At 39.0% G+C, this 18,936-nt stretch overlaps 1 protein-coding gene across 1 annotated transcript in view; it reads right to left on the reverse strand.

The window, feature by feature from the left end:
• Window positions 1-18,936, reverse strand: part of LOC104409635 (filamin-A-interacting protein 1-like) — a gene marked incomplete at its 3' end in the record, with an annotated part of 64,087 nt that overhangs the window by 34,432 nt on the left and 10,719 nt on the right. Inside the window, exon 2 of the mRNA XM_010019557.1 lies at window positions 1,086-1,226. The remainder of the gene's footprint in view (window positions 1-1,085; window positions 1,227-18,936) is intronic.

Here is an 18,936-nt window from a genome sequence, read left to right on the forward strand (position 1 = left end):
GGAGTAAATAAATGGTTTGTCGAAGCAATGGAGCAATAAGAGGGCTTCATGACACATGCGTATTTTTAAATAAAAAAGAAAAACCTGGTTTTTTTTTTCTAATTTGGTTTAATTCCATAACTAGAAACTCATTAGGATTTTGTACTCACCTCAACTTTGTATCAGAGAAAAATAGTTTTGTTTGTGTAACATTGTTAGGCAAGATAGAAACTATACAAATTTAAGAAATAAGAATTTATTTATGCCAAGTTAATGGGAATTAGCAATGACAATTTAAGAAGGATTATGTGATGTACTGAAGGTTTCAACCAAGTAAAAATAGAAAAGCTATACAAGCCACTAAAATTGCACAATGTGCAACTTTCAGTTCCAGGAAGATTGTGTTTGCAATCCTTGACTACAAATGGAGTTGCTTTCTGACTGTTGAGATAGATCTTCTGGGACCATAATTAATATAGACAATCCCAAGCATTCAAAATGAGTCAGACACTTAAAAATATGATATGATATTGGGCTTAAAGTTGTGAAATTTTTATAAAATCAGCTAGTGATTGCCTTCCAGTTTTTGAGCTGGGTTTACAATTTCAAAGTATGTTCCAGCACCATGAGGCATTTTAAAAACTGGAAATAAATATTACTGTATAACAAATGTGATGGCAATGGGGCTTTTAAAAGACAAGCAAAATCCCCCATGAATATTGTGAGACACTCACTATGGTCACAAAAGTCAGCAGTGCCTGCTGAAAGTTCCTCATTATGCTAATTTGTTAACTCAAGATGCTTATTAATAACTCATAAAGCTAAAAAAATTCAGGGAAAATAAGGTACTTTCAGGATGTCGTTGGTAATCCTCAACAGTCCCTGAGGGCTTTGACAGCCTTGCAATTCAGATGAGCCTTTGAAAGATAAGAGATGACGTAAGTCATTTTAGTCACCTCCTGGAGCTGACTTCTGCAGGAAGCTCAAGTGCTGCTTTCCAGCCATGCTATTGCAACAGCATCTCCTCAGTGTTATTAATTTAGAAGTGCAGCTCCACCTGGAAGCTCCCGTATATCAGCCAGACAGCCCATGGTGTGGAGTAATACCTGTGTTGAGGGATGCTTCCAGAGCAGGGGCTTCGCTAGAATCTAGGTCCAGAGGGGGCAGGAGGGAGTCGAGGATGGAGGTATCCCTGTGCCATCGCTCTGCCGCTCCCACCTGTGGCTGACTGGGGTCCCTGTTGCTCCCTAGAGAAAAGATAAGGCTCAGGGGCTGCATGCAAGGACAAAGAGAGAAGCAGCATGTTCTGCTTGCTCTGCCTGCCAGCCAGAAGGCTTTATCTATGTGTCCCCAAAGCCATGATAGAGCATTGTAAACTAAAGAATGCGGAATACACTAGGTGACATATTTTCAGGTTTGATACAGTATACCAACCCATGTGGTAAAACCTCTTGCTTTTGCTGCCTCCTAAGAGCTGGTACCACAGGTCACAGCTTTCTGCTTTAATTTAGCAATCAACACCAAGTAACCCACTCCGTTCAAAAAAGCAGCCATATGAGGGACGAAAAAAAGCTGGTAGGTAATGTGCTAGGTTCCTCGTTGAGAAGATTAGTTTTGGAGAATATGTGCAATGCCACGCAATGCAATGAAATGACAGCACAGAAGTAATATGTCCAGCTTGGCCCATCTGTTAGTCACACTACATGTAGTCTGCATTCTGGCTGCTCAGTGAAAATGCGTGACTCCCTTGGCTGGTCAAGCTGGGCTATCCACAGCACAGCAGCAAGAGCTGCAGAGCATTTTCTTTCACAGCCCACAGAGTAAACAGAAGAAGGCTGGGGACATGGTAACAACTGCACATACCATGGAGATATAGCAGACATGGAGGGAACTGGAGCATTGCTTATTGGAAAGCTGGGTACGTTGCAAGGCACATGGGGAACAGAGCCATAACACTGAAGGAAGGCAAGGTCTCATACTGATAAAAGCTCATTTATGCATTTGATTAGTTTGCATAAATTAACAGAGTTTGAATCCATCTTGTGGATTCCCTGAATTCTGCCCTGGCATCCTCAACTGAGCAGCATGGTTATGGTATAAGCAGTTAGGTAGGTCAAACCCACTTCAGAGACAGCTAGCATGTAAAGATTGGAGCCAAAGGATCTGAAGAGATATGTGTCCAGGCAGGCTTAATGGCAGAACTGGCAGTGCCAAAGACCTTCTGAGGACAGAGAGACCATGGAATTCTTCCCTTTGGCAAAACATTTGGTCAGGGAGAACATGGTGTTCTGGAAAGCAGCAATCTTTTTAAAGAAAACAGTAACAATTTTGTTCAACTCTACACACTGACTGTTATTTAAATCATTTATATAGTTCTCCTAATAACAATGTAGTCCTACTAGGGACATTACCATTTAAGGAATAAAGCTCGACTACTATGGCGTAGAAGTTAATAGCAGTTAGAACAGTGTATGGCACACTTCCCCATTATTTCTTAACAAACTGTATGTGATTTCTTGCAAAATAGTAAATACCAACTTGGTATTTGCATATTTCTTTTTTTTTTTTTTTGTCCTTGCTCTGAATTGAAAGAGTAGAATTTATTGCATGATGAACAATACCAGGATAGATACAATGATGAAATCTGAAACAGCTGTAATCACAGATAAATTGGCTCAAACACATTAAGTAAAACTAGACTTTATATGGGGGGAAAAAAATCCACCTTATTTTATTGGTAAACACTTTAATTTTCTTGAAAACTTGTTTAGGAAACTTCAGTCTTGAGCAGCTAGTTCTAGGAGAAAACTGAGCAATTATCCGTCTATTTATCTACTTATTAATAATAGAAAACATTTCCTACAAGCTCAAGAATTCAGGTTATCACACTGTTATACCAACAAGCTCTGAATCTTGTCTGGCATTACAGTTCACAAGCAGCAAAGTAGAGACAATTTGTATGAGGCACATGGGATTTACAGGAATTAATTCTTTGACCTACAAAAAAGTTTTTCCTTCTAAAAAGTCATTGAGATTTTTATCATTAATTTTAACAGAGGAAGGATCAAGACTATTGTCTTTAAAAAGTTAATGTGCAACTTATTAGAGCTAATGAAAGAAAGTGAGCCATGTGTTTGCAAAGACCTTCATTTTCAGTGCATTCACAAAATGTAAGAAAGATAGTATAGTTTTCTGACAATCAGCTCATACTAATTAATAAGATTACAAAAAAGGTAGGCCAAGACCTACCTTTATGACCTTAATGGGTCAAATTCTGACTTAATCTGTCTCGACTCATCTGAATTTAAAGAAATTACTCCGGATTTTCATCAGTCTAAATGAGATTAAAATCTGATGTACTGACTGAAAAAAAAAAAGGTGGCAGTGTTCATAATTTGCAGAAACGTTGTTCACCCGAAACATGGTTTAAGAATAGGCCCTTAAGAACACTTTCTCTCCACCATATGTTGTTTTAAAGTCATCTTACAAATTCAGTGACTACACCTAAATCTTCCCAAGTAGTAGTTCATCCTGGAACACATTTAAGACTTGAGTAATTTAGATCTTCTGATGTTTTACCAAGCAGCAGGCTAGGTATATGTTTTACACTACTCTGGAAAACCTTTTTCTTCATTAAACTTTAAAATATCTTGAAATAATATTTAAACGTACATATCTTATTCTTGATTTTAACTAAGTGGTGCTACACTAAATATGGTGAGCAAAAGAAACACTCAGAATATCACTGTATTTAATTAAAATACATTAAAATACTCTCCATTATGTGACATTGCGTAAGCCCCTGAGATTTTGCCACTGACTTGAATAAAGCTGGTGTTTCACTCACAGCCATCACACAGGCATATCAAAAACGCTTCTAACCCATTAGGCTAATAAAAGAAGCAGCTTGCAGACTTTGCCTCACTAGCATTTTTAACTTAACAGGGCTACAGTAATATCACAGCCCTTTGCATAGCAGGATGCCTCTAGGGCTGTTTTTTCCATGCCAGTTGTTGGGAGTTTTAATCACATGCACTACATAGAATAATTTTTGTTTGTTACTCTCAGCACAGTAATATGAAGCTATCGATTCTCTGTAGGATTTTTTTGGAGAAAGCATCTCAGCTTTCCTTGTTCACATACATATGCCCCTTTTCCCCCGCTCCCCCATTCCATGGATCAGGGAACCAAATTTAGCAGAAGAAAAGCTGAAGTTTTCTTTGGCATGTTGGCCAGCATATCCTAATGATGGCTTTGATGAAAGTCCCTATATTCCCATTGATCTACAAGCCAGGAGCCTCAAAGGAACAGCCAGGGAAAGCAAAGAGCTTTTGAATCTGTTTTTCACTCCCTTGCAGCTCCAAGCTCCAGCTGTCACACTGGGGATGGCACAGTGAAGGGCAAGTCCTTCTGTACAGACAGTTTGGTGGGGCACTGTGAAGGTCTGCTATGCGCAGTTAGTCAGAATAGTCAGAATAGGACACAAACTGAAGCTGATTTTGGCAAGCACCCTGTGTTCCACCAGCATCACTGGAGAAGGCTTCAGGATGCTTAAAGGGGCACCTACTTCCCATGACCCACAGGCCACTAGAGGGGCAGGCGGCATTCGACAATTACTACTATCAAATCAACGATTTGACGATGACTACTACTGTCAGAAATGTTTGTTAGAATTACAGTTCCATTTAATTTATTGACAGGGCCCTGAGGGTCCAGGACCCCATGACAGCCCCTGTGGGACCATCAGCTCCTCTCCCAGCAGGGCCAGTCTCCATGTCCCCACAGCCCTGCCCTGCCTGGCTGTGGGTCTTACTGAGCTGGACCCACTTTTGGGCCCACGGCCCATCCTGACCTTGTCCAATCCCCAGAGAAGTGCCTGATGCTTAGGGCTGGGGTTGTCCCCAGCCCACTAGTCCTCATGGAGATAACTCCTTCTTCCAGCTCCCAGGGAGCAGGCACCCATGCAGTGCCCTGACATGTATTTCCTTAATTGTGTATTTAATTGCTTTTAATCATGGTTGGGATTCCCCATTGCTCTTGCTTAAGAAATTGCTTGTACTTTAAAAGCTTTTCATTTTCATTGATCTTCATATATACATGTATCAGCTTAAATTTGTGCTTCTCTTTTCCTACAGCATATTACAAAAGCTCCTTTTTCCTTATGCTACAGCATAGAGAAAAACTAAACAAGAATTCATTGTGTTTATTCATGAGAAAAGAAGGACTGTACAAAAACATATGCCTCCCCCCAGTCCAGCAATGTCTCTCCTCCACACTAACAAAAGCATCCTACACTCCAGTGATCATGACTCCAAGCGCTGGGATGCAGGCTCAGCATGACTGGAAAAAAGTTTTTGTATGAAGCTCCCCTGGAAACTTGATTATACTGTCTACTCAGTAAGGTTTAGAAATCAAACAGCCCCCAAAAGACTTCTGTCATAGTCTTAACAGCTGGAAGTTAAGAGTTTCCTGGAGTTCTCCAAAAAGCTATGGCATAGGAGACCAGAAGATACTGGATTTGACCAAATATCCTTTTCTCGCTGGTCCTAGGAGGCAGTGGGATTGGTTGTCCCCCAGTTTCTTCTGCTTTCCAGTGGCTCGCACTGACAGGAGCATTCTGCAAAGCCAGGGAACCAACCCCCTGAACTCTGCTGTTGAAATACAAAGACAACACTAGACGATCTTAAGGTCCTTTCAAACCCAACCCATTCTATGAATCTATGATTCTATTTGAACACAACTGTGGCTTCTCCAGGAAAGACTCATCACATACTATACTGTTCATAGGAATTTTCTGTCATTGTTAAACAAACTTTCAAATTGCCAGCCCCATTTATTTGATTATTACTGTCACAAATCTAATCAACTGCATAGTATGCTGGCTGAAGGTCTCAACCAAATCATAATTTCTTTGATGTCCCAGCTTTTGATTAAAACCCTAAACCCTTTCATACTGCAGTTTCAATCAACAACTTCGAAAAAACCTCATTATTTCTAATAAAGATCGCCTTAGAAGATTTCAAAACCTTTACTCAACCTCTTAAGTATTTGGCACAGCATATCCTTGCAAGCCTGAAATTATTACTCTGTTTGCTACAGTTTCTTTTATTATGCTATTATACAAGACTGTTGTACATTGTCATTTGTAGCACATTACCTCAGACTTGTTCAGGTACAAAGATGGACTTCTAGGATGATCAGGGGAATAGAGAACCTATCATATGAGAAGGCAGAATGAAGAGCTTGGCTTGTCTAGCTTAGCAAAATAAGGCTGTTAAGGGATCCAGTTGCTGTCTATAAATATGTCATGGAGGCAAACATCAGAGATGGGAGAGCCACTTAAACTAAATGACAATGTTGGCAAGGGAACCCATCGGCACAGATAGACCAGAATTTAATCTAAGCTAGAAACCAGAAACAAGTTCTCACTTGGAGCAATGAGATTTGGGAACAATTTTCCAGTTGGAGTAACAGCAGTAAAAGTTCCTAACTCCACTAGTGGAACTTGATAAGTTTATGAAGGGGATTATAAAATGAGATTCTTGCAATATTAAGACAATCGAACTGATGATCCATTCCAGTCCTGTATTCCTGTATAAAGCTACAGTGTATCATGTAGATTCTGTAACCTTCATCCAGAATAAGATATGCCAATATGCTTTATATGCTTCAAGCTATTTAAAAACAAAACAAAACCAATCAAAACCCCCAACCAAATAGTTCAGTTTAGTGAGTGTATTTGTTCAGGGTAGTGGTAAAAATTTAATAATTTTCTCTCCCACAATGACAATAAATTCAATATAACCCAAATGTATTACAAAATAAGCATCTTTTACATTCAGTTGTCCATGACTGAAATTCCTAAGATTACTGATAATTAGTTCTATTTGTCCTCTAGCACTGTTTAAGGTTTATTACAAATTTTTTACAATATTTTATCCAGAACTTTAAAACCTTTGCAGCTGAAGTTCAACTGTTATTTATGGTATTCTGCTCTAAGCTATAAATTAATTAAGGACAAGTACATTTTTGTGCTAATGCACATTATGTTGGAGGATATCCAAAAGATATAGCCAAAGGAACAGAATTATGATTGTTTCTCATTTACTTTGGTCATAGCATGGGTTCTACACATGAGAGGAAAGACTTTTTGTTAAAAATAGAGCCATATGGTGTTGGACATACTTAATAGAACTTCATGTTTTTCATGCTTAAAAGATTGCTTATGCTGAGCTTGAAGTAGAAACCCATGAACTTCTACAAAGCAGAAAACTTCTTGGGTAAAAGAAAAGTTTGGCAAAAACCCTACTTTCACCAAAAGCACTTGAGTATTTACATAAAAATCCATCATTTATAAAAAGTATTTATTTATGAATGCATACACATACACATACACATACACATACACATACACACACAGAGACCCCCTGCCCGAATGGGATAAAACTATGGCCATGATGGAACTACACATATTTTCACTTTTCTGTAGCTCCTATTTGAAATCGTGACAGAAATACCAGCACAGAACCTTCATATAAAGTGTCCTAGCATACAGAAGGCAAATTTTACTATGAAGATGCCCAAAATACTCCTATAAGATTATAACTTATGGCAATTAACAGTATTTCAATCTGATTCATTTTGCTCCCACCTAAACTGGCTTCATAAATGTAATACCAGTTTTGCTGGGTTTGTTATTAGCACTCAGCTTTCTTAGCCAGTGAAGTTAAAACTCTCACCAGTTTCTTGTGAACATTGCTAATTGCAGCAGGAAGAAAGGATCTAGTAGAATGGAAAACACCACTCCATTGTCATCAGTTAATGAATGGGTTAGGACTGAATTACTGGCTTCTAATGCCTTTTCCCACCTTAAATAAAAATACTTCTGACAGCATGCTAAGCTTCTGGCTTTAATGAAACATGTTGAAAATCAAGAACTCATTTACATATGTGTTTGTCTACATAGCTTTGCTTGTATTTTTTCATTTTGATGTTGTTGCCTTTTCCTTTTACTTTATGCACATTCACTCATGCACTGGGAAGGAGCAAACATCCATCTTCCCTAGACTCTTCTTATTCAACATCCTTCCTTCATGCGTCCTTTACACTTTTGTCTCTCAACTAAGCAATCACAGTTTCACTTTTTACTCTGACGATGCTAGTGATTTTCATCATAGCCTCTGTTACTATTCTCATTTGTGCTGGTTTTGGCTCGGGTAGCTAATCTTCATCATAGTAGCTACTGTGGGTCAGTGTTTTGGATTTGTGCTGGAAACAGTGTTGATAGCTCAGGGGTGTTTTAGTTATGGCTGAAAAGAGCTTACACAGAGTCAAGGCCTTTTCTGCTTTTCACACCACCCCACCAGCAAGTAGTCTGGGGGTGCACATGAAGCTGGGAGGGGACACAGCCAGGACAGCTCACCCCAGCTGACTCAAGGCATATTCCAGACCATACAGTGTCATGCTCGGCATATAACACTGGGGGAAGAAGAAGGAAGGGGGAGACATTTGGAGTGATGGTGTTTGTCTTCCCAAGTAACCATGACACGTGATGGAGCCTTGCTTTCCTGGAGATGGCTGAACACCTGCCTGCCCGTGGGAAGTGGTAAATGAATTCCTTATTTTGCTTTGCTTGTGTGTGCAGCTTTTTCTTTACCTATACAACTGTCTTTATCCCAACCCATGAGTTTTCTTACTTCTACTCTTCTGATTCTCCCTCACATGGAGGGTAAAGTAAGCAAAAGGTTGCGTGGGGCTTAGCTGCCGCCTGGGGTTAAACCATGACACAATTTCATATTTTTAAGGATTCAGTCAGAATCCTTACCTCAGCACTCTACGTGATGTATACATCAAAACAGTCTTGTTTCCACCTTAAACTGCTGGTTTTGTCTCCAGCAAAAATAGTCCTTGATTTGAACAGAAACTGTCCACATTCTGAACTCTTTCAGACACAAATTGGTCATGAATAATTGGAGACTGACGAGTTTTCAGAAGGCTGATGTTCTGAAACATTTTTCATACATGTGGGGAAATGTCCTCAGTATTTTTAAGAGAAAACTTGTTCCATATTAAAATGAAAAGTTATATACTTTCTGACACTAGATTCTGAATTTACACAACAGTAATTCTAAGAAAATCCTAATGAGCCACATTATTTTGTTCAAGTTTGTTTATCAGATACAAGAGAGAGCTTCACTAAGGAATCTCCAGCACTGTAGGTTTTAAGTCTCTGTCATGACTGGTATAAGTGTAGTACAGCCTCCCTAAGGACTTCTGGTTTCTGTGCTCCTCTGAAATATTAGGGAGAAACAGTCTAGGGATCATTGGAAAGATTAGAGTACTAATTCTAAATCTAGACCCTGGGCAACAACTTCATATGCAGGCTTTTTATTCATTTGCTGTGAGAGACAAACCTGCTCTCAAGAATCACACAGTTATCAAATCATCTCTGTGTCTCTTGGCAGCAGAGAGCATTTGCCTTCACCTTTCCTTGCTTGTCTGCAGCTCGGGGAGCTAGACTCAGCAGGGCTCCTGTGTTGACTGCCTCCCATCCAGGCTGTGTCTGGGAAGGAAGCCTAGGAAAAGGTGGGTGACTGACATCTTCCAAACCCATGGAGTTCTAGTAGAATACTTGTCTACACTACTGTCATGTCCTGGCACTTGCTCTCTTTAGGTGGTTACTCTTGCTTTACATGGGCTTTGAAGCAGTCTCCACCAACAGAGCAGGCTGGTTCTTCACACACTGAACAGCAGATCTGTAGAACTATGGCAGATCTGCCTTGTCCATGGATGCAGAATTTAACATGGCTTGGAGGGAAACAGTAGAGATACTTGGAAGAAATGCTTATGGTTGATAACCAAATAACCCACATCAGGTTCAGGCCATCTCTTGCACTGAAAATAGCTGGAGGGAGGGATTGTTCTCAGGGGAAGTTTCAAATCCTTGCCCTGCACTTGCTCTCTCCTGCTAGCTGCTTTTGGACACTGGTTTGTGTGTTGATTGTTTTGCTTGCATGCCTGGGGCAGAGCACAAATGCAGTCCCCAGCTGCCACAAGTATGCTGTGGAGTTCCCTGCAGCTGACTGAATTGCGGGGCTTGGCACAGAGAGAGTGCAAGGCTTAAACCTCACCTTGGGAAAACTAGTCAGTGGCATACTACTAATTTCTTATTGCTAACTTCTCTCTTTTCATCCAACTGCTTATGACAGGACATAGAAACTGAAGGACTTGATGCTCACCTATTTTAAATTACCATGGCTTGGCAGGGGCCCTTGAAAGCAGGCTTCTTTATCCCACTGTAGTTCTGACATGAAAAACATATTGTTATCTCACTGAGAATGCTTTTATTGAATTGTTTTAAATGTAAATGTTATACTTACTTTATCGTCTGAATGCAAAAGACTTCTATTTTTAGAAGAAAAACTGTAATTCATACCCTGCGACAACACAAGCTAACTGTATCCTCAGCTGAAGTATATCTCCCAGAAGGTCCTCTAGAACTGGCTTATGTTAGTCTTAAACAAGAAAAATTTGTCATTATTGAGCAGTTCGCGTAAGAAAGCTTTTCTTGCAAAACAGTATTTAATGGGCCTGCAAATAGGAACAGAGCAGCAGGGAACTGCAAAATGTTATTGCAAAAGCACTTGCCTCACTCTTAAATTAAATCCAAAATCGACTCTTCTCATGGACAGAAAGAAGGGCAGAGCATGTTGTTTGTCAGTGGGTATGTGAATGAGTTGCATGCCATGGCTTAGATGTCACAGCACTCTCCTCAGTAATGTTTTTCAGCTTTCAGTAATGTCTCAAGCACCTAAAATTAAAGGTGAATATCTTGAAAAGCAAGTATCTTCATCTTACTTATATTGAGAGATTTATGCTTATTGATGTAACAGTTGTGCCTCAGAAACTTTTCATAGTGCTGGAGTTTTAAGTTTTCAAACAATCTCTATCCAATTTTTTTTCTAAGCCAGGAAGACTATTTAAGATAAGAATACTGGAAACATAAATTATGTTTTCAGAGCTACAGTTTGAAAGTGTATTGAATTGCTTCTTAACTCCAGAATAGTCTGATATCTGAAATCATTAGTAATGTTTATGATGCATGTCACAAATAAAATTCCACATAAGCATATTTTTAAAATGATCTCTTCTTTTACTTAGCCATTTTGTCTAAGAATCCCTTTCTAATGGATAAGATGAGATGGTAAAATATGCATCACTTAAGGCTCTGTAAAGAATGCAGCCCCTGCTCTGCTTTATGTCAGATGATTTCATCAGCTCTTGGAGAAGGTTTTGAACAGGGATGTTGGCAGGTAAAAGTCCTTTTGGTTTGCTTTATAATAGTGATAATTTATAATTTTAACAAAACATGCATTGTGCATGGGCATTAGAAAATAATGCAAGAAGAGGGATGTTCTTCTCTACTTCATGTTATCACTTTTAGATGGAGTTGCTTCTGAGGTTCTGCTTCACTGACAGGAGGAAAAATTCCTGGGGCTTTAAGGCACCACCACTGTCCTTTCATAGGAGAGGGGGGACTGAGAGATTCAGCTGGCATCAAATCCTTAAGAGTTGCTGCAAACCACAATGCTCTGCTTCTCCATCGAACAGTGTAGAAAGCTCTGCACACCCTAATGATCCCACTACGTGAAAGTTGTGCTCCATTCTGCTGAAGCCAAAGGTTCAAAGTGGTTATTTGAGTTTCTGGTTGGTTTGTTGGTTGTCTGTTTACAGTTTAGTCATTGATGCATCAAGAAATCCTTATTATTCTCTTCTCTGACAGAGTTTACAATTGCCTATATGAGTTTTTTTATGTTATTCATTGAACTGCTGTTCAATAAAAGACAGTCCTCCAAAACCACATATGGTTAAAACAAGCTTTTTTTTCCTGGTATTTTTTTCCTTGCTCACATATTTCCTTTTGAAAAGGAGATAGTCCTGTAAATCCTGTGCACAATTGTGCCTGTAGCTCTAAGCACTGTTTGCCCATGAGGAACTAAGAAGACCCAGTGAAGCATTGTTAGTTTTGACTCATCTGACCAAAGTATTGTCTGCTGTCCTCATTAACTACAATAGTTCAGGTGGAAACATTGGTCCCCAAGCTCTATTAAAATTGTCTGTTTGGGTTTTTTTAATTATCTAATGAAAAGAGAACAAGGAAACAGACATTTGAAGCAGAACAGTAGAAAGCAAACAAAGGTGGATGCAGAGGAGATAGATACAAAAATAATGCCTAAATAATCAACTCAAAAAAATCAGTTTAAACATGTGTCACAAATTTTTTTCAGTGCTAGAATTTTCCAGCATTGGAAGTTCAAAATATGCTTGGAAAGCAGTCACTCTATCTGTAATGTTAGAGAAGTCTGATTCAATAATAATAAAATATATCTTTATAGTACAGAAAGGGTTTTATGTGATTGTTCAGATGATCCCAGGCATTTGATGTGTTCAGATGAGAATAACATGAGCATTATGTCTAAACTAGTAAACAGTGCCAGGACTTTGTCAAAATTTTGGTACGGACTAACAAGAGGTCTTCCAGGAATGGTTCAGGAATTAATCCTGGCTGGTGACCAGCCTAGCCAGAGGGTGGTAGCCTGGACACAGCCAACCTGGTTTGAAGGCTAAGGAAGTTCAATAATGTAGGTATGACCAGCTTGTGACAACTGGAGAGAGGCTCAGAGAATCAGCATTGGCATTGTCTAATTTCCTCAAAACAGACATAGCCAAAGTAGCATCCATAGTTTTTTAACACTTTCTGTGTGGGTGTTACCACATTGCTTTCAAACAAGGATAAAACTGTGAGAAGCAGAAACACATATTGTTAACTCTACCGAACCACAGCAGAACTGCAAAGCACTGATTTTTGAGAGGAGTGCAAGCAAATGAGAAGTACTCAGACAGATGGCACAGTCGTATGGAAGGAATTCCTGAGGAGGAGGGCAGCAGAGAGATCAGGAACAGTGAGCACGGTAAAAATATGAGTATAGCAACTACCATAGCTGTTTCTACAAAAGTAAAGCAGGTTGAGCAAATTGCCTCAGGAGCCTGTCCTGTGTTCAAATCCAAAGGGAAGAACTAAGAAGACAGCTTTGCAGGAAAATGTAGTGCCATGCAGACGGGCGAGGTTGGACTCTGCACTGTTATAGCTGTTAGAGAAGGATCAGAGATGATCACTTCCAAAACCCACAGCTGGAAGAACACTGGGACCCAAAGAGAAGTCCAGCTCACCTGGCAGGCAATGGTGAATGCCAAACAGGACAGAAATCTTGAACCACAGAGAGACATCAAATGAGATAATTCTGATTCCAAATGAATCAGTTGAAGATCCAGATAAATTCCCAATAAAAGCATACTTACACTGGCCAAGTGTGACTGCTGATTATCCTCTGCCTTCCTGAAGAGGATAATCCCATGGCATAAGGTGATTGACAATATGTATCACTGGCAAAGAGATCCTAACTGACAGGTACAAAGGTTTCATACAATGGCTTGTGATAGTGCTATTCCTTTCCAGTGTCCCTTCCTAGCAGCAAGAACAATCATGCTGTCCACACATTTTTTCCCACTGTGGCATGGGCTTTGTCAAAGAAGTATTGTTGAAACAGAAAAAACAAGAGCCTTCACCTCATTTCCTATGCTGTAGTACTGCAGCATCAGATGGAGAAGTAACTGTGCGAAGAGTATTGCTTGACCCTGTAACCCTGAGACAGAAGTGCTCTTCGGAAACGGCATGTACATAAGCTAGCTGCAAATGCATGAGATGTGAGGAAATGGGACAGCATCAGCATATGTGGGCTATTCTGCCAAGTTAGCTACAAATCTCTACCAGGTACACTTGGTGAAATGCTTTTTCCAGTGGCTCTTAGCCTGGCATAATTTTCACGGGGATGGCAAAAGTCAATTTACTGCCACAGAACAATTTTCTGGCTGAATTTCAGTAGATCACTCTGGAACATGGAGATATTTAAGATCTTCAGCAAACTGGTTATGCGATTGTTATTACATGGACAAACAACAGTTTTCTCTCATCTTTCTTGGAAATGCTCAAAGCATTCTAGCTAAAACTTACAAAAACAATTCAGACTCAGCCAGATACCCAGCCTGAACAACTGAAGTTTGGCAAAGCTGTAAACAACTGGGCTTCATGCAGACTAGACTTTTTAATGAAAAATGTCAGGCAAAATTACATAGAGGTCTTGTTATCAGCTTGCTCTGTAGTATGTCTTCTCTTTTATGTACCAATTTAACATTACATTTGTAAGTCAACTGGCATACTTTTAATATAGCATTTAATATCTGCTCACATTTATACTTCCCATTTTCATCTATTGCTAATTCATAGTTGATTAGCTAAATTTTGCTAACACAATGACAAAACTTGAGATTAACAGAAACCCTTCAAATGCCTCTATTAACAGAGTGTCAGATTATTTTCTAGACAGAGAAATCTGTGTCAACCTCACAAAAGTATCTGGATACAACCTCTTAATTTTTCCCAGTTTTCTCATGACTTTCAGCAAAGACTCACAAAATTTAAGAGAAAGCTACTGAAGTAGTTGACTTAGATAAACTACTTCTTTTTCTAAGAATTAAACAGATGAGACTCAGCATGTACCTATGTTGATAAGACCACTTATCAGCAAGCCCATTCCCTCCCTTCTGTGTTCAAAAAGAAACATTTTTAAAGATGCTAAAAATAAAACCAGAGGTTTAATGAAATAAATTAATATATTTTTGTTAGTAAAGGAAACTCTCACTATCTTATTCTCAGTGGATTTCATGTTTTCTTAGAAAGTATATGAAAAAAAGACATGGTCATGATCGGTGAACTGACATACACAGCACATTCTCAAAGATGCCCTAAGAAATTTCTAAATACTCCTTATAATAGTTGCAGCCAAACTTGTTATTTTTTTTCCTTTATTTGCTCTGCAGATATCCTATTTTGGCAGCACTCTGAAAACGTATAAAAATAACATAATGTCTGCAATTTATGTTTTCCTGCCTGCAGTGCTCTATGACAGCATTTTTAAGACGAACCTCTCTGACACTCTGCCAGACTCTTCTGTGATGTCCTTGGGAATTTTGACCTATTAACTACAATCAAGTTTAAATGCAAGCTGTTTAAGGCAGGCTTGCTTCCATAAAGAAACTGTTTTGATTTTAGGTTATACAGATGAAATGCTACTCCTCAGAGGCAGACTCCAGATGATTTCACTGAATGGCATGACAGAATTGCAAAGTTTTTGCCATCCTTGAGAAGCCAGTGCAAGTGGCTGGTGTACCAAACAAACCAGTGGAGGGCTTAAGACAAAATAATACAGAATTAAAATACAACAGTACATACACAAAGTATTTTGTAAACTGTCAGGGGCTACATAATCTAGTATTATCATTGGACTCACAGAAAACCTAGGTTCATTGCTTTCTTCATAATACAGTAACATCATATTATTTATTTGTACTTGCAGGGTTTTTTTTTCAGTAATGGCTTTGTGCTTGATTAGGTTCTCTCTATGCAGAGAGATGGGAAGATGAGGTTAATACAAATATTCTCCAGCACTAAATCAGTTCTTGTGTCCTAGAGAAAGGCTGGGACACCTGCACACTATCTCTAAAGGCTCAAGGATTTTCTCACTTAGCCCCTGGTGTTACAGTTAGACATCCATCCTGCTGCCAAGGTTTTGTCCCTTGGGTATTCCCACTGCAGGGGGACTGGAAGCAGAACAGTCTGATTAGAGCCTGCATCTGAAATTGTGCTGGCAATTCATTTCAGTAAACAATGAATCCCACCTAAAAGCAGGGGTTTGAGTACCCTGAACCAGATTTGGGTCAAATTCTGTGTAAGGTTTCAGAGAAACAAAAAATGAAAATGGCATGTATGAACTGCAGAAACAGTTCCTTTTGCCATTTTGGATATTTTTTCCTCACACTAAGATCACAGGAAGTCAGAAGTGCTATCAGAGTGAAGCAGAAAAGTGATGAGAAAATGGTTTCTCTGCCCTCTTTTTTCCACATGTCCCAGTTGCCTGTCAAAGCCCAGTAGTGTTGTAAGATCTTACTATTAAAAAAAAAAAAAAAAAGTTAGTCAAATTGTCTGTGTGATTCAAAATGGGTATTTGAATAAAAATGAGTGAATTTTGGGGCACAGGAAGTAACAAGTCTATGTCTTTGCATGTAACTTCAGGTCTTTCCAAGCGTCAGCTCTTGCTCCAGCGAATATTTAAGGCATTTCATACAAAGTAGACCTTTTTTTTCTTTTCTGAAAAGAGTAAAGCAGTCACCTAAGAATACCTCATATTTAAAGTATCTTCCTGGGAGGTGGAAGACTGTGCTTTAATCCCTATATTGTATCAATAAAGTACTTTAAGCTTTTCCTTTCTGGGTGGTTTTGGTTCTTTTTCATCGTTCCAAACTCACATTTGTCTTGCTGTAATTTAAATTTTGCTAGAAGAGCCCCATAATAAAAACAGTATTTTGCAGTCGGTAAAATATTTACTCCAATCAAAAACTAATATGCCTTACTGCAAATCCTGAAAAAATATAGCAAAGCATTTCTTTGTTTTAATTTTTTTTAGATTCAGCCATCAATCAAAAAAGTACATATACAGGCACAGTCTTAAGGATAATTAATTTTCCTGGGAATTCCTTTGAAGGACCGAGCAATGACTTCTTCCCAATTTTATTTTGGGTCTCTCTCTTACATGCTGGCCGCTTCTGAAACCTCTTCTCCACCTTCTTTTCTCCTCAAGTTTCAGAGGTTCAGGGGCAGAACTGGGAGCACTCTAAGTGTTTTTGTTTTCTCTCTGGTGCTGCTTTTGTGAAAATTTCCTTTTGTGGGTGAACCATACGAGTACTACTGAGTGATTGATTATTACAAGAAAAATTTATGAATGAAGAAATCAAAGTCTGTTTGCTAGGGGATCATACAATAAGATGGATAAAGTATTTTTTTTTTAATATATATTGACCAAGGTAACAAATATAACTAAATCAAAGGTATAAGGTGATAACTGATGTAAAATATCAATCAACATATTTCATAGCTATATATGCAATATTATTTTTATTCCCAGATTCAGGTGCCTCTTTTCTTAGAGCGTGGGAGAGGAGATAAGGGAAAAATGAGGAGCTGTTGTTGCACCATTAGCAACTGTGAGATGGCTGGTGTGCTCCCCCAACACATGACCTGACTTGCAGCCCTATTTCTGCCGCTCCATTACAAGTGGCCAGTATGAACAATTGCATAGTTACAGAGTTGCACTGTGATGCAGGTAAAGCCATGAGGAAGGCAGCATTTGCAATCTAAGTAAGGGAGCCTTGAGATAGGGTTGATGCTGGGGTGAACTGAAATGTTATCTGTCAGCTGTAGCTGTCAGCAAAAATATTAAAGAAAGAGCAGCTGCATCATGCCACAAGCAGGGGAGTGGAGCAGTTGAGGCTCCAAATAGATTTTAGAGTCAGACTGAGTTTTCTTTTAATGAACCCCAGTAATAGTCATGGGCTGTTTATTTTCAAACTTGCTTTGAGCCAGTTGATAATGCTACTGCTTTTAAAATGGTTTAAACAAATGCTTGAGATGCAAGTAAAGAAAAGCTATTTAGAATAGCACTTACTGAAAGGTATGGCACTACTCCTATGAAATGTAACTTTTCCTACTACTTTGAGTTTCTGAAGTCTTAAATTTAAAATTTCACCCATTTAGTGTATAAGTGCTGATATAACAAAAAAATTGGTATGATAATAAAAAATCCTAACCATGTTTCTCAGCTGGATGAAAAATTACTGGTTTATTATTGCTTCTGTAGTTTTTATTCTTCCTTTTCAAAAGAACATTGAGTTAATAAGATACTAAACTATCTGGAAAATATTTATTAAAGAATAATATCTTGCAGTCTTTTTGGGTTGCCATTAAGGAAAAGAATAAGCAGCAGTCTCTTTTGGATCTTGAATTCCAAGATAAATGTAATAAAGCTTGTGGCAGGGTGTTATTGTTTACTGCTTGGAAAAACTTATGCAATAGCAGAATACTGTTCTGATTTTTGAGCTGCTGCTAATGAAGTACAATCAGACAGGGTACATTGCCATGAGTCAGGAAATCTGGATGTTCCTGGACAGAGGCCAAGGGAGCTTAGGCACATCAGAGATGTGATGTATATGTATCCTCTGGGGGAGAAACACTGAGCTGTTTTCAAGCATTTCAAGCTGCCTTATTCAAGAGGCAACCAAATGCAACTGAAATGCAGTTATTAGCTGTCTGTTTCTCAGACTCCCTTGTTTTCACACCAGGAAAACAAGAATGAAGTAAGCTGTTCAGGGGAGCTTAGAGATTAGATACTAAGTTCAGCCTAGAGACAGCAGGTCCAAACCCCCGAGAGTTTAACTTTGTCCACTCACTCTTAAAAAAAAAAAAAAGAAATAAAAAAATTAAATTAAAATAAGATGCTGCAAAAGAATGGCATCACTGTGTAAGAGAATGGGTGCTCCACTCTCCACAATGCTAAATCAGTTGCTGAAATGCTGCTCTTTCAGTACAGAACTATGGTACATATGCAACTCTCTAACAGTTTTTAAGACTTCAAAATGTTCTTACTGTGGGCCCCTATTTTTCAAGTGATATTAACTGGTTTCCTAAAGCTGGTTGGGACCACGCAAAAGCGTGCCACTGGTTTCTTCTCCACCCACCTTTATTGCAGCTTAACATATCCACTGCAAGACACTTTCATTTTTCACTCTCCCCTACCCTTTTTTGGTAGGTTTGTTTTCCCTACCTTCCCTCAACCATTCCCCACATTGTGCCCCAGGGGAGGACTACAGCTTTCAGTGCATCTCTCAGCAGAGCAGGACATGCAGAGTTTTGTCCACGTGTGTGAGCTGCTGCTTGGACTTCCACATTTCACACATTTTATCAGGGGAAGCTCTCGCAATGAAGACCTGACCTCCCCTTCACAAAAT

This window comes from Nestor notabilis, unplaced genomic scaffold (genome assembly GCF_000696875.1).
Source record: "Nestor notabilis isolate BGI_N333 unplaced genomic scaffold, ASM69687v1 scaffold15018, whole genome shotgun sequence".
Taxonomy (NCBI): Eukaryota; Metazoa; Chordata; class Aves; order Psittaciformes; family Psittacidae; genus Nestor; species Nestor notabilis.